This window comes from Primulina eburnea, chromosome 2, assembly GCF_022965805.1.
Source record: "Primulina eburnea isolate SZY01 chromosome 2, ASM2296580v1, whole genome shotgun sequence".
In the NCBI taxonomy this organism is placed as follows: Eukaryota; Viridiplantae; Streptophyta; class Magnoliopsida; order Lamiales; family Gesneriaceae; genus Primulina; species Primulina eburnea.
The window spans coordinates 23,456,857-23,474,279 of record NC_133102.1 but is presented as its reverse complement, the minus strand read 5'-3'; the positions used below and the strand labels follow the sequence as shown (position 1 = coordinate 23,474,279).

General features: G+C 38.9%; 1 non-coding gene across 1 annotated transcript; it reads left to right on the top strand.

The window, feature by feature from the left end:
* The first annotated feature begins 17,108 nt into the window (after nucleotides 1-17,108).
* LOC140824858 (small nucleolar RNA R71) lies at nucleotides 17,109-17,214 on the top strand. Its single transcript, XR_012116477.1, has one exon. It is a non-coding gene; the product is annotated as a small nucleolar RNA R71 (small nucleolar RNA).
* The last annotated feature ends 209 nt before the right edge of the window (nucleotides 17,215-17,423 follow it).

Below are 17,423 nucleotides of genomic sequence, written 5' to 3'. Positions count from 1 at the left end.
ATGCGAATACGAAATTCGGGCCTTCACACCATAAGATGTCATATCAATGAAAAAGAATTCTATGTATTAAAAAGGGCTTTTGAAAAATGACCATTATTTTTACTCGCAAAGAAATTCACTTTAAAAGTTGATAATACGAAGGTGAAAGCTTTCTTAAGGAATAGAATTGAGTCTAAACCTGAGAAGGCCAGATTATTACGTTGGCAAGTACTGTGTCAGAATTATATTTTTGATATTGTGATAACTAAATCTCATGAAAATATTCTTGCAGATTTTTTAACAAGAGATGGACAGCGGTAATATCGATCCCATCATCAAGATGAAGAGGCATTTGAGGGAATACCTTGAAATGCTTCAAAACGAGTTTAACAAGTGATCGAGCAAAACTTGCACTATAAATTCCCCAAGAAAATATGATTTTGTATGCTCAAAATGTAATCGCAAGTGCACGATGTCAAGTAATAGTATAGTGTATATGAATACGAGTATCGTTCCACTGGAGACTGTATTTAACAAGTAATATTTTAGTTATTAGAACTTTAGCGACGAAATTTGATTGTTTGTTTTATGACTAATAAATTTCAAGAAAATTTAAATAAACAAGCTCAAAGATTAAATGATGAAATATGAATGCTAAATCAATGGATTAAATTTCAAATGATAAAAGAATTTGTTGGGAATTCTGGTTCACCTACCCCGTATTAATTAATCAATTCGTTCGATTGTGTTCTACGCTTCCGACAGGATTTCCTATTCAATTGAACACACTTTCTCGAGCTATGCCAAACTAATTCACTCAATGAAGTAATTAAATGTCTTTAATTATTTATCAAGAATTAACCGCATTTCGATTGATGAAATCCCCTAGTTTTCGACCCTAAGGACTATGACTATCGGCACGTATCCAATTTCATATGTCTATGCAAATTGTAGATCCGCAGATTATACTACTCGATCCTATCACTAGTTATTCTCTCGCACTCACTCGTGATATAAAATTGTCGTAAAAGTTAGCTACGCTCAAACGACACAACAAAAATCGTAGTACAATCAAGAATAAAGCACAACTCAAAATATAAATTAATCAACTAAAAGTTTGGGGTAGGATCCCCTTTAATCCCAACAAATATGAAAGTTAGCTACTAGAATTCATGATGAAAATCAGCAAAACAATATTTAAATGACGGAAAATAAACTAGAAATACGAGACGTGACGAATTCTGCGAAGAACGATGCCCGGAAACAGTCGAATCTTCAATCCAAGTGCAAAAAGCTCTTCAAAAACTCCTTGGCTCTCCAAAATATGTCTGAATAATTCTCAAAAGTCGACCAATCGCCTTACCATATCAGCCACCCTCCCAAAATTAAGGTAAGAAATCGCGCACAATAATCTTCCAAAAATAGGCGGCGCTCGGGCGGTAGAAAAGTACCGCTCGAGCGCCACACTCTCTGTGAGTTGCTGAACTTGTGCGGCATTCGCGCTCGAGCGGTAGAAAAGTACCGCCCGAGCGCCACATGTTCTGTCTCGGCACTTCAACTTCTCGCGCCCGGGCGGTAGAAATGTACCGCTCGGGCGCCGCTTGTTCTGTCCAATATTCTTGAGCTTTCCACCTTTCGCTCTGATTTTCGTTCTCCGATCATTTTTCCTGCAGATCCATCACACACAAGTGAGACCTAATCAAAAGCAATTAATTACTATAAAATGAACAAAAAGTAAATGAAATGCATGCATGCGCAATGTAAACACAATTAAAACTAATGCAATAAACACGTAAAAACACCCCCTATCAACCCCCTCATACTAACCTTTTGCTTGCCCTCAAGCAAAACAGGTTAAAGCACGAGACTCTAAACAACCACAACAAAAGTAAAAGACTCAAACAAGAACTAACCAACACAATTAAATACCAATGGTGAAGTGACACGTTTATGTTCATGCCTTTGTTTACTTTCCCACTACCCATCATAATCAAGTCAAGTCGCAACGAATACTCATTCTCGTCCACACATAAATATCGACACTAATTTGAACGTGTGTGTGTGTCATGATGGGTCTAGTCATTCGTACGTCAACTAGATCAATCATCAAATCATGCGAGTCACTCAATCAACACTTCAATACAAGTCTCACTAGCATGCATCCCCGTGTCCATTTATCACTAGCCATAAATTGAACTTTATTCAACTTTTAAGATAAAGGTGTCGGAAAGCAGGAAAATAAGCTCAAATGGCTAAAAATTGGGAGTACACCGATCATTTTCATTGTGCAATCGTCAAGACTTATCGTCTGACTTTCCTCATCTCCTTACATCTCCAACTTTTAGCCTAGGAATAGAATTTCATTCCTTTTATTTCGGCTCCCCCTCACCTTACATCTCCTTCTTTATTCTTTTTTCCTTTTTTGTTTTGTTTTTTTTTTTGAATGCACAATTTTCACACATGTACTCCCTAGGCTAAGAATATAATATAACTTTGGATTACAGCCGGTTGGGAGTGTGATCTTTTAATGAGTGCATTGGAACGGAGATAAATGTAAAGTTCAAGGCAAATCAAATTTTCTCATTCAAGGTCCCACATAGCGACTTATTTTCACGGGTTTGCATGCTAAATCAACTCATAAATGGTGCCTTTCAAGTTAACCACATAAAACTTTCAAATTTCACCATTATTCCTACAAAATTCTAGCCCCCACACATATGTGCTCAACAAGTTCAAAATTTGTACCATAATTCATGCTTTAACAATCACGAGTATCATTCACGACGTGACCCAATCAATATTTTTGTAAACTATCAATTCACCATCATCATTGGCTCATAAACATGTCTTCTCACCATAAACGACTTTAAACAACATAAATGCAATGACTTAAAAACCAATTAACTAAACACGCAGAACAACCTAACAAAACAATCTACCCCCCCTCATACTAGAGTTGTGCAATGCCCTCATTGCACAAAACGAAACAAAAACTAAGAACAAAAAGAACCATGAAGGCAAATGCAAAAGAGAATATGCAAAATAAAAAGAAAGGGGAAACAGTAAACTCCCCTGATCAAGGCTCATCCTCGTCATGTTCCGGCGGTTGCACTCCGGCGGCACCCCGTGCTGGTTATAATCATACTGGAACTGGAATGGGGGAGGAGGTAGCGGAGACGACGGCACGGTCCTTGGTTCAGTGCCTCCTTGCACAAGTAGCGAGCGCATCATGGAGTCAATGTGCGATAGATGGTCGGTGACATATGAGTTGAATTGACCCTGATACGTTTGGAAGGCGAGATTCTCAGCCATCATATCGGTTTGAGTTCTCCGGCGGGGTGGTGGTGGACGGGGACGTGCAGCGGCGGTGCTAGAACCACCTACATCTTCCTCGGGAGAGGGGAAGTCGATTTGGCGCTTGGCATTCTTCCTTTTCCAGTCGTCGATACAGATCGGCTTCATGGGTTGAATCCATTCCTCGTCGTCCCGAAATAGAACTCCCGCACGGGCACACAACTCGGATATAATCGTCGGGAAGAACAGACCGACGTGACTGTTGCGAGCACACAACATGATTTGAGAGTTGATCAGTGTGCCCACATTCACGTCGTAGCCGTGAGTTAACGCAAAAAGGAGAACCGCTCGTTCCTTTTGGACCTCGCTCTTATGCGAGACCGGCATCATCCGTCGGGCCACAAATAAGTACCACATGGCAACGTCAGCGGTTAAGAATTTCTCGTCGAAGCAGCTCGACGGTCCGCCCAATGGTTTCCACATAGCACCCGCACCCGGATGGCATAGCGCTGTGATGATCAAGTCATAGTTCGGGTCAGCGGCTAAAGCCTCAAAATGAGAATTGTCGACCTCCGCCGTTTCCAAAAGTGCATTGATAGTTGCCGAGTCACACGGGACATGAACACCCCGAACAAACACCGTCCCATTTCTCCCCTCCATAGCATTTGCGTAAAATTCACGCACCACCGAAACTACCGCCGCCTTAGGATGATTGGAAAAAGTTTCCCATCCACGCCGTTCGAATTCTATCCGAGTTCCTACGTGCCTATCTTCAAGTTGTTTTCGGAATCCCCTCTCCACTATCGGATTTCTATTTATCTTAGCATGCTCATACCTAGCCCGAGCTTCCTCACTAACAAAGCGATGCCTATCAAAAGTCGAAGAAGCGGAAGTACCTCTTTGTTTCTTCTTTGGAGCCATAGGAGTGGATGAGAGAGATTGTGGGGGAATCGGAGAAGATGACGCTTGAATCCCGCAGGAGGCGCTTGCCCACGATGCTTGAATCTTGATAATTGGAGTGATTCCCTGCAAGAAGATGAGAGGAGAGTGTAGGGGGGTTAGGGTTTGAGAGAAAAATTTGGGAAATTTGGTGCAGAATGAGGGAGAGGGGAAGGGGATTCGCGTTTTAAAAAGGCATCGCGCTCGAGCGGTAGAAAGTTACCGCTCGAGCGCCGGGGCCTCGGGAAAAAATTTTAAAGGCAAATGTTCGCGCTCGGGCGGTAGAATATTACCGCCCGAGCGCCAAGCTCTCTGGAAATTGTGCCTCTGCTTCGCGCTCGAGCGGTAAAAATTTACCGCCCGGGCGCCGAGTTCTCGGGAAAAATTCACATTTCACTTTTTTTAAAAAAAAAAAAAAAGAAATTAACACAACTGGAAAATAAGCTGACACGAAAGATAAAGGAAAATTAAATTAAATGCAAGAGAAGGGAAAAGAAGTAAGTTCTCAATTTATCGTCGAGAGCTAGACTGTCGGTCTGTCTCAGTTCGGAGTGTCTTGGAACCGGGTGATTCCAAGTTGCGGCTCAACTGTGCCACCCATGTAGTGCTTCAGTCGCTGGGCATTGACCGTAAATGTCCCATCCTTCCCATCTTTCAATTCTACAGCTCCCGATGGATAAACTTTTGCGATCACGAATGGACCAGACCATCGTGACTTCAATTTTCCGGGAAACAGTCGCAACCAGGAGTTGTAGAGTAGGACACTTTCGCCTTCTTTGAATTCTCTCTCGATGATCCTCTTGTCATGAGCCTTCTTTGTTTTATCTTTGTATGACAATGCAAGATCATATGCCTGATTCCGGAACTCCTCCAATTGGTCCAATTGAAGCAAACGTTGTTCACCTGCATCAGTAAAATTAAAGTTCAGCGCTTTTGTTGCCCAATATGCCTGATGCTCCAACTCGACAGGTAAATGACATGCTTTACCAAATAACAACCTATACGGTGTAGTGCCTATAGGTGTTTTAAAAGCAGTCCTATATGCCCATAGAGCATCATCTAACCTCACCGACCAGTCTTTCCTACTGACGCCTACCACTTTCTCCAGAATTCTCTTTATCTCTCGGTTCGACACTTCCACTTGACCACTCGTCTGGGGGTGATAAGGGGTAGAGATCTTATGTGTGACACCATATTTGCTTAAAAGTTTTTCAAAGAGTTTGTTGCAAAAATGAGTGCCACCATCACTAATGATTGCTCGTGGTGTTCCAAAGCGGTTAAAAATGTTTTTCTACAAAAATTTTAGAACCACTTGAGCATCATTAGTTGCGTATGCTTCTGCCTCTACCCACTTAGACACATAATCCACCGCCACCAAAATGTATTTTTTCGTGAACGAACTAGGAAATAGTCCCATAAAGTCTATTCCCCACACATCAAAAACCTCACACTCAATGATATTATTTAACGGCATTTCGTGACGGTTAGAGATGTTACCTGACCGCTGGCATTTATCACAATGTAGCACATAAGAACGAGCATCTTTAAAGAGGGTTGGCCAATAAAAGCCACATTCGAGTACCTTAGATGCCGTCCTCGTTGGTCCAAAGTGACCACCTACCTCACGATCATGGCAATGGTTGAGAATCTTATAAAACTCTTCCTCCGCAACACACCGTCTTATCATGGAATCTGCACAAATCTTAAACAAGAACGGTTCCTCCCAAAAATAGTATTTCACGTCAGAAAAGAATTTCTTTCGTTGGTGAAAAGATAGGTTTGGTGGAGGTGTGCCTGTGACAAGATAGTTAGCGAAATTTGCATACCATGGACAATTTCTCACCTCAAATAGTTGCTCATCCGGGAACCAATCATTGATAGCATGCTCAACAGAATCATTATAAATACATTCTAATCTAGACAAATGATCTGCTACCACATTCTCAACACCCTTCTTGTCCTTGATCTCTAAATCAAACTCTTGCAACAATAATACCCACCGAAGTAAGCGTGGCTTTGCATCTTTTTTAGCAAGTAAATATTTGAGGGCCGAATGATCAGTGAAAACAATTATTTTGGACAAAATAAGGTATGAATGAAATTTGTCAAGTGCAAACACTACGGCTAGTAATTCCTTCTCAGTGGTTGCATAATTTAATTGAGCCTCATCTAAGGTCTTACTTGCATAGTAGATTGTATGAAATACCTTGTTTTGTCGCTGGCCAAGCACGGCCCCCACTGCAGTGTCGCTGGCGTCGCACATTATCTCGAAAGGTAGATCCCAATCCGGTGCCACCAAGACAGGAGCCGTCACCAAGCGCTCCTTCAGATTCTCATATGCCTGTAAACAGTCAGAAGTGAAATCAAACGGCACATCTTTCATAAGTAAAGAAGAGAGAGGTTTTGCAATTTTTGAAAAATCTTTTATGAAACGCCGATAAAAACCGGCGTGGCCTAGAAAACTTCTAACTCCCTTTATGGACGCCGGAGGTGGTAACTTCTTGATGACTTCCACTTTCGCCTTGTCCACCTCTATCCCGTGCTCCGAAATCTTGTGCCCTAGGACAATGCCCTCTTGTACCATGAAATGGCACTTTTCCCAATTGAGCACCAAGTTGGTTTCCTCGCATCTCATCAACACCACCTGCAAGTTCTGCAAACAGTCATCAAAAGACGGTCCGAAAATAGAGAAGTCATCCATAAATATTTCAAGAAAAGTTTCTATCATATCATGGAATATAGCGGTCATGCAACGTTGAAAGGTGGCGGGTGAATTACACAAACCAAAGGGCATTCTTCTAAAAGCAAAAGTGCCATAAGGACAAGTGAAAGTGGTTTTCTCTTGGTCCTCGGGCGCAATCATGATTTGGTTATACCCAGAATACCCATCTAGAAAACAATAAAACTCATGACCCGCTAACCTCTCAAGCATTTGATCAATAAAAGGGAGGGGAAAGTGGTCTTTTCGGGTGGCATCATTCAATTTCCTATAGTCAATGCATACACGCCATCCCGTGACAGTCCTGGTGGGTATTAGTTCATTCTTATCATTTGTAATCACAGTAATACCACCCTTCTTTGGCACACATTGAACAGGACTTACCCATGCACTATCAGATATAGGATAGATAATACCTGCATCGAGAAGCTTAATCGTCTCAGCTTTCACTACCTCTTGCATCTTAGGATTCAATCTTCGCTGAGGTTGCACAAGAGGTGAGTACTTGTCTTCCATCAATATCTTGTGCATGCAGACTGAGGGATTGATCCCTTTGATATCTGCCACCTTCCATGCAAATGCGCCCTTGTGCGCTTTTAGAACCTCCACTAGTTTGGCTTCCATCACATCTGTCAAAGCGGCAGAAATTGTGGGGACCCGGACGCTGATCTGTCTTATTAATCATCTTCGGGATTCAATTATCAATTAAGATAAAACAGGGTCTAAAATTTTTCTTTTTAAAATGTAACTGCGGAAGGTAATGGAATATAAACAATATACATCTCTGTATAAGAACTACAGTTCAGTAGAAAAGTACAATACTGTACAACCTAAGTCTAAAGTTCAATTACTAAATTCAAGTAATAAACTAAGTCTGCTACAAGTCCGGAATCACCACGCTAACTCGTCTTCTCTCATCGTCATCTCGACCCTGATCCAGCCCCATCTGTTGTCATGCACACATACAAAACAAGACAACAGCCGGATAACTCCGGTGAGAATAAATCCCAGTATAAAACATGGTAAGCATGTATATAAACAAACTAATTTATAAAACATGTTATCACGTATAAAAACAATCTATTTCATAATCTATGAAATTAATCAAATGTAGCATGCAACTCAAATCAGATAAACATGCATATAAACAATCTTAATCATAAAACATGCTAACCCAACTGAAAGCAGTAATGATGGGTCCCACGATCTAGGAGCCACATCCATATAAGCATGCAGTTCTAATCAAATCATGTCTAGACTTGACTCGATCTATAACTCTAGGGATCCCGGTGTGAATAAGACGTCACTATCTGTCACCTACCCTACCAATCGAGGTGCTGTACGTCTTATTCCTAGACTTCGGCCTGATCTGTATCTACATCTACAAAGGGGCGGTGATCTTCCCCTAAGCTGAGATATCGCCGAACATCTAGAAGTCTGCCTGATCTCCAGACTGTCCTATCTTAATGCATGAATACACAATCTGTAAACAAACATAATCATTCTAATGCAATGCCACAAGATCTGTAAACAAAGCATAGCAAGATTTGTATACAAGTTCTATAAACAATCATATCAAAACATAAATAATAGTCTAGTATGTGATTTGTTTGGGAAACTCAAATGAGATCTGATTTGAGTTATATCTTCCCAGATATCACATGAATTATACCTTTATCTTCCCCGTCTGAGGAAGACGAAATCTCGAAGTCCGGTCTGCTCATATCCGATCTGAAATGACAATAACAAATATACTGTATCAATGTATAATTCAATTCACAATCTGTATTCACAATCTGTTCTGATCACTACTCAACTCAGTACATAATCTGATCAATATCGGAACAAAATACCATCTGATTCATATCAACAACATCAGGGTATAATCTAAATCATATCTGAATCTGATCAATCTAATTCAACTGATGTTTCAATGGCATAATAACCCAGTCTTGTAATCCCATCAGTCTCAACATCACAAATATAATACCAGAACTCATAATCAATCTCAGTACAATTTATAATCTCAATATCTGTACACTCTGAATCAATAATAACACAATTCTGATATCAAATCTAAATCAAATCATTTCTGAAAATCATAAAAATTCCATAAACAGTCTGTTTCTAAATCTGACTTCAATTCTATAATATCTACGGTAGTATAAACACCATATCTGAATTCTATTCAATTCTGACAACATCATAAAATCAAATCTTGTCTCAACGTAATAAAACTTACGTCCTTGTGTAGCTCTTGACGAGAGGAGCACGGTACTATGTTCGGATTCAAATTCTGACAGACGGATCTTGCCAAATCGAAATTTTAAAGAAAATAAAAGCTTGAGGGATTTCTATGGAAGCTTTCGGTTTTTCCCTCATGCAAATTCTGAATTTTAAGTGAATGATGACACGTTAATGGGGTGACCAAGACAAGTGTCCCACTCAATTTTCCATATTTGCACTTTAGTCCCTCAACTTTTCACTAATTGCAAATTGGCCCCCGCTCAATCTTTTAAATTCAATTCAATCCTAAATAATTCCATTTCAATCCTAAATAATTGCAAACATCTTGGAATATAATTCAACACTCCAAAAGTGTCCAATTACATATTCTCGGATTAAAATAATATCATCTTTATTATCTCGGGCCTTACATTTCTCCCCCTCTTAGATCTGAGTTCGTCCTCGAACTCGCAAAACAATCACTTCATATATAACAGAAGAAATGTATAACAGAGTTTAAATCAAACTCTCATCTTAATGAATCCATTCTGAAATCTCTTTCTTGTATCAATTTCTGATTTCAAATCTGGAATAAGACTTCATAAAGTATACTATCATAATACTTCTTAAACTAACTCTGACAAAATCAATCTTGCCCTGTTGGTTATACAACATCCGTATAGACCCATCACAGTTCATAACAAAGAAATACCAGTAGTTGTTATCCCATTTGTTTATCCCAATCAAAGATAATTTCTATCTTCATTTTCCAATACCAATCGTCATCATCCGACGTTGGTTGTCTTAAATCTGTCCATTCTGAACTATCTGGATAACTATTGTCATACAGTAAATCATACAGTGACAATAAATCGTAATACTGAGTATTAACATCCAGTACTAAAGTTCTGCCAATATCTTCCAATATCTGGATAATATCCTCTGACTATCTGTCAATCTGTGAAAAATCTGCGAGAGAGAGCTCATGATATCTTCTATAATAAGTACAAACTCAATCATAATCACAATCTGATATAATCTACTTAAATGTTTTGTTCTATCTGAACATTTCTTTGACATCGATCTATGTCATTTAGTTCTGTTGGTACGTAATCTGGTACAAACTGATAGATATAGATTGAGTAATCTTTCAATCATAATCATATCATATCTCAATCTAAAGAAAATGACGGTAATTTCATTACGAAAGCCATAGAAATGTACTCCCATTTCTATTCAGAAATATACAAAATCTGTAATAATCTTCTGATTCCTATCTTTCTGTCCTCTTCTGTTAGCAATTCAGACATATCAGTACCATTTCTGCCAACATTTCGGTACCAATTCTGCCATAACTGATTTAATCTGTTTATATCACAGCTATCTGTTCGAATATCATACCTTATCAAACATCAGGATGAAAACTGAATCCACTACTGTGCATTTCTGACACTATCTGTGCTTTCAGATTCGAACTATTCTGTATAAACAATCAGTTAATAATATAAAGTAAAGAAGAAATACCTACCTGGTATTCGGCTCTGATTACAGATATCAAATTCTGTTATACAATTCTGAAACATTCTGATATCACATTTCTGAACTGTTGCAATTCTCAACTGTTTACAATATTCTGTATCAAATATACATGCAAACCATAGTAATATCAATCAGATTCGAGATAAAAACAACCTATACAGATCTAGTGAGTTTAAGAAAACTCATAAAGCATATATAACATAATAAGAGAATAAGAAAATCTGCAAAACTCAGTAATTCTGACTTTCTGATATTTCTGCTAATTCTGATATATCTGATACCTGTGTCGTTTACAGTCGCTGATTTCTGTCTCAACTGTGCAAATCAATCGTTATACAAACTGCAGATATCACATATGCTGAATACAATCTGTTTCAATTATGATTCATACCTGACCAATTTCTGTATACAATAATCGCGGTTATCTGAATATTCAATAAAATCTTCAAATATTCAATTCAACCAATTAGATACTGCTAACATATCAAATATCATAGATATAATAAGCATAAAATCATCAGAATATCCCTGAATCTAAGAGTTAGCAATTTGTACCCTTCTATTAATCTTCAATATCATTCTGTACTGAATTCTAGTATATAACCATTACCTGGTATCGATTCAATTCTGAAATCTACCTTTCTGATATCAAACATATCTGAAATCTTATCTAGGCAAATATCAATCAACCCTTACGTCACTATCAAATCTGTAGTTGCTAGACTCGATTTCAGTGGGTCTACTGAATACATAAGGATACTATCTGTTCCTTTCTGTATTCATCGAGTCATAAACAATGCATCTATTAAAGGAATTCTGAATCTAGAATCCTTATCGGAAAATCTCCGTTTATCAGTCAGATCTGGTCTGAATCTTACTATTTCTGGAACAATTTCTACTATATCTCTGTACTTGTTTATCATCTTAATATCAATTTGCAATCAAATCAGATCAACATACACAAGTACAGCCCAATCTAACTCCGTCTCATTCTTATCTTACTGTAGTATATATCTATCATAAAAATCTTAGATATCATCATTTTCCTCAACAATCAAGGAAAACAATACTACAGTACAACAAACCCAATAGGTATAGCATATCTCCATGCTAATCAATCATAGATACTCATAAAGAATGCATTAGTACATATCAATACATATGCAATATAATCATAAAGAAATAGTACCTATGATGTTCTGGGTCTGTTCTTCTGTCATTATTACCAATGACTCTGCTCCCTAAAATCTTCGAGAACCTCTTTGAGGACAAACTCTCGCAAAGTGTCCCGACTGTTTACAAACATTGCATCTACTAAGTACTCCTTGGCAGTGTTCTGTGGAATGTCTTCCTCTGCAAGTTCTGCAGTATACTCCAGTATAACTCGAACTGGAAATACGGGAGCTAGATGAACTACTTTGTCCACCTCCTAACTTCTTAAACTGTTTCTTTTCGATCTTCAATGGTTCTTTCTTTTTACTACTGATGCTGCCAATCTCAATTCTGGAAGGCGGTAGTTGTGGATTCGGTGCTGGAAGATCAAACGATGCTCCGTGTTGTCCTATCAGCACCGTTTATGCTCTTTTGGCTCTGTTCAATGTATCAGCAAAACTACTCGATTGCTTTACATTCACCAATGTACGTATCTCAGGATTCAATCCCTGAATGAACTGGCTAGACATCGCATCATCATTCTTAGCCACAAGAGGGGTAAAACGTAATAAGGTGAAGAACTGTGCCAAATACTCATCAATACTCATCTGATTCTGTCTCAGGTTTGTAAATTCTGCACTTCTATCCTGTCTGTATGATATAGGGAAAAATCTTTGATAAAATTCAAATCTAAAGATTTTCCACGATATTACTGAACGATTCTGTTCTAAAGCTCCTTTGGTCAGTAACCACCATCTTCTGGCAGTCTCTTGCAACTGGTTCTCAATCAGTTTAATTCTACACTCATCTGTGAAACAAAAGAAATCAAATAACATTTCTGTCTCCTCAAGCCAATTCTCACAATCTGCTGACGTCTCATTTCCTTTCAGAACCGGCGGTTGAAACGATTGGAATCTCTTCAACTGAGCTTCTATCTGAGTCTCTGACACATCGATCTTAGGTTCTGACCTACCTGTCTGATCATATGAAGTACTGCCCTTTTCTGGAATTCTTCTAGGAGGTATATCTGATTACCAAAAACATTAGCAACCCAGTACAACCAATATGTTCTCATCTTTCTCTGATCATCTTACTGCTGATCGGGAATCAGATCTGATTCATACTTAGTGATACATAATACCAATCTAAATCAAATAATCAGGTAAACATGTATCTCAAAGCAGTAACACATAGTTTCATGCTAGCATCACAATGTCAATCAGCATTATAATCAATCTCATGCTAGCACACACATGCAAGAAAAGAAAATTCATCTACCCCGTACATTCTCTTCTATTTCAATCTAATAGATCTATCGCTAAAGGAACTATCAGCTCTGATTATCTGCCTCTAAAGGATCTATCGCTCTGATACCACCTGTTGTGGGGACCCGGACGCTGATCTGTCTTATTAATCATCTTCGGGATTCAATTATCAATTAAGATAAAACAGGGTCTAAAAATTTTTCTTTTTAAAATGTAACTGCGGAAGGTAATGGAATATAAACAATATACATCTCTGTATAAGAACTACAGTTCAGTAGAAAAGTACAATACTGTACAACCTAAGTCTAAAGTTCAATTACTAAATTCAAGTAATAAACTAAGTCTGCTACAAGTCCGGAATCACCACGCTAACTCGTCTTCTCTCATCGTCATCTCGACCCTGATCCAGCCCCATCTGTTGTCATGCACACATACAAAACAAGACAACAGCCGGATAACTCCGGTGAGAATAAATCCCAGTATAAAACATGGTAAGCATGTATATAAACAAACTAATTTATAAAACATGTTATCACGTATAAAAACAATCTATTTCATAATCTATGAAATTAATCAAATGTAGCATGCAACTCAAATCAGATAAACATGCATATAAACAATCTTAATCATAAAACATGCTAACCCAACTGAAAGCAGTAATGATGGGTCCCACGATCTAGGAGCCACATCCATATAAGCATGCAGTTCTAATCAAATCATGTCTAGACTTGACTCGATCTATAACTCTAGGGATCCCGGTGTGAATAAGACGTCACTATCTGTCACCTACCCTACCAATCGAGGTGCTGTACGTCTTATTCCTAGACTTCGGCCTGATCTGTATCTACATCTACAAAGGGGCGGTGATCTTCCCCTAAGCTGAGATATCGCCGAACATCTAGAAGTCTGCCTGATCTCCAGACTGTCCTATCTTAATGCATGAATACACAATCTGTAAACAAACATAATCATTCTAATGCAATGCCACAAGATCTGTAAACAAAGCATAGCAAGATTTGTATACAAGTTCTATAAACAATCATATCAAAACATAAATAATAGTCTAGTATGTGATTTGTTTGGGAAACTCAAATGAGATCTGATTTGAGTTATATCTTCCCAGATATCACATGAATTATACCTTTATCTTCCCCGTCTGAGGAAGACGAAGTCTCGAAGTCCGGTCTGCTCATATCCGATCTGAAATGACAATAACAAATATACTGTATCAATGTATAATTCAATTCACAATCTGTATTCACAATCTGTTCTGATCACTACTCAACTCAGTACATAATCTGATCAATATCGGAACAAAATACCATCTGATTCATATCAACAACATCAGGGTATAATCTAAATCATATCTGAATTTGATCAATCTAATTCAACTGATGTTTCAATGGCATAATAACCCAGTCTTGTAATCCCATCAGTCTCAACATCACAAATATAATACCAGAACTCATAATCAATCTCAGTACAATTTATAATCTCAATATCTGTACACTCTGAATCAATAATAACACAATTCTGATATCAAATCTAAATCAAATCATTTCTGAAAATCATAAAAATTCCATAAACAGTCTGTTTCTAAATCTGACTTCAATTCTATAATATCTACGGTAGTATAAACACCATATCTGAATTCTATTCAATTCTGACAACATCATAAAATCAAATCTTGTCTCAACGTAATAAAACTTACGTCCTTGTGTAGCTCTTGACGAGAGGAGCACGGTACTATGTTCGGATTCAAATTCTGACAGACGGATCTTGCCAAATCGAAATTTTAAAGAAAATAAAAGCTTGAGGGATTTCTATGGAAGCTTTCGGTTTTTCCCTCATGCAAATTCTGAATTTTAAGTGAATGATGACACGTTAATGGGGTGACCAAGACAAGTGTCCCACTCAATTTTCCATATTTGCACTTTAGTCCCTCAACTTTTCACTAATTGCAAATTGGCCCCCGCTCAATCTTTTAAATTCAATTCAATCCTAAATAATTCCATTTCAATCCTAAATAATTGCAAACATCTTGGAATATAATTCAACACTCCAAAAGTTTCCAATTACATATTCTCGGATTAAAATAATATCATCTTTATTATCTCGGGCCTTACAGAAATAATGACAGGTAATGTGGTATTCTCACCTAAGTAAACGTACTTGAGGTGTGGAGGCAACGGCTTTAGCTCAAGTGTGGGTGGCTCCTCGATGCTTGACCTTTGAGGGGTCAAATCTCTTCGTTCTCCTAGATACTCCAGTCGCATCCTCATCGGCTTTCTCCATGGAAGGTTGGCATTCAAGTGTGCCACGATTTCAGCTTTCTCTTCATCCAATTCCTCTTCTCCCAATTTAGTGGTGATAGTGGCCTCCACCGGGTCCCTAAAAGTATCCTGCACATAATGAGACACAAGAGAGTCCAAAGCATCAATTCTAAAACAACTATCAGAATGCAGTGTGTGCTTAAGTGCATGAAAAACATCGAAAGTAATCTCATCCTCGCCCACTCTCAGTTTCAACTTCCCATCTTGCACATCAATCAGTGCCTTGCCAGTTGCAAGGAACGGTCTACCCAAAATCAGAGGCATCTCCGCATCCTCCTCCATATCAAGCACCACGAAGTCCGCAGGGAAAATAAATTTGTCCACTTTCACTAGCACATCCTCAATCACTCCGCGGGGGTACTTGACAGACCTGTCAGCCAGTTGTAAAGACATCCTCGTCGGCTTAGGCTCTCCTAATCCGAGTTTCTTGAAAACAGATAAGGGCATCAGATTAATACTTGCACCAAGATCACACAATGCTTTACGAAAAAAAACATCACCAATCATGCAAGGGATAGAAAAACTCCCTGGGTCTTTTAGTTTTGGTGGGATTTTGTTTTGTACCAAAGCAGAGCAACTCTCAGTCAATTCACTGTCAGGTGATCCTCCAATTTTCGCTTGTTAGCTAAGATGTCCTTCAAGAATTTGGCATAACTAGGCATTTGCATTAAAGCATCGGCAAAGGGAATATTGATATGCAGTTTTTTAAACACCTCAAGAAATTTACCGAATTGTGCATCTAGTTTTGCCATTTTCAATGCTGCAGGGAAAGGCGGGGGGATAACAATCTTAGGATGTGCCATGGGTGCTGGTGTAGAGTTAGATGACTTACCTTTCGACGCCTCAGCATGCTCATCCGATACTTGGCTTTTCTCTTTCTCTCTAGGCTCCAAAATCTTTCCACTCTTCAACTCAATGGCCTTCACTTGCTCTTTTGGATTAGTTTCGGTGTTGCTTGGCAAGGTGCCCGGCTCTCGATTTGCTATCATCTTGACCAATTGCCCAATCTGAGTTTCGAGCCCCTTAATCGACGCATCTTGATTTTGAAGTCTAGTTTCAGTGGATGAAATAAACTTAGACATCATTTGCTCCAAGTTGGACTTTTCTTCTCTAGGAGGATCGGATCTGTACATTGGTTGTTTGCCATATTGTTGTCGTCCTTGCGGTCTAGTTTGACTGTTTTGACCGCCCCATGAGAAGTTAGGATGTTGCCTCCACCCAGGATTGTATGTGTTTGAATAAGGGTCATGCCTTGGGCGGTTTTGGACTCCCACTTGATGCACAGGTGCTCCTTCGGGCACATAGAATGGATTGTCATCTTGACAGTCTTTCACATAGTGCTCACCCCCACATTTCTCACAGAATACCACTTGCAAACGCATAGTCGTGCCACCCATGTTCAAGCCATCCTGTTTCCTGTTTAAAACATCAAGTTGTGCAGTAATAGCAGATAAATCAGTTACCTGGTGAATCCCTGCACTTTTTCGCTGATTGTTCCTGTCAGATTGAGGGTGATAACTGCTAGCAACCATCTCCTCCAGTAGCTCATACCCTTCCTCAGCAGTTTTTCTCAATAGATTTCCACAAGCCGCAGCATCTATCATAGTACGATTAGGAGTAAGCAAGCCATAATAGAAGGTTTGAACGACTAACCCAAGTGGCAACTCGTGATGTGGGCATCTTCGTAATAGATCTTTGAAACGCTCCCATGCCTCATATAGTGACTCTTGATCGAACTGAGCAAATGTTGTGATGTCTGCCCGCAGCTTCATGGTCTTCGATGGAGGAAAGTATTTGATAAGAAACGCTTTCGCCATGTCCTCCCATGTAGTGATCGAACCTACAGGTAAAAAATTCAACCAAGCTTTAGCCTTATCACGCAACGAGAAAGGAAATAAACGCAGTCTAACAGCATCATCAGAAACTCCATTAAATTTAAAAGTATCACAAATCTCAAGAAAATCCGCGATGTGTGTG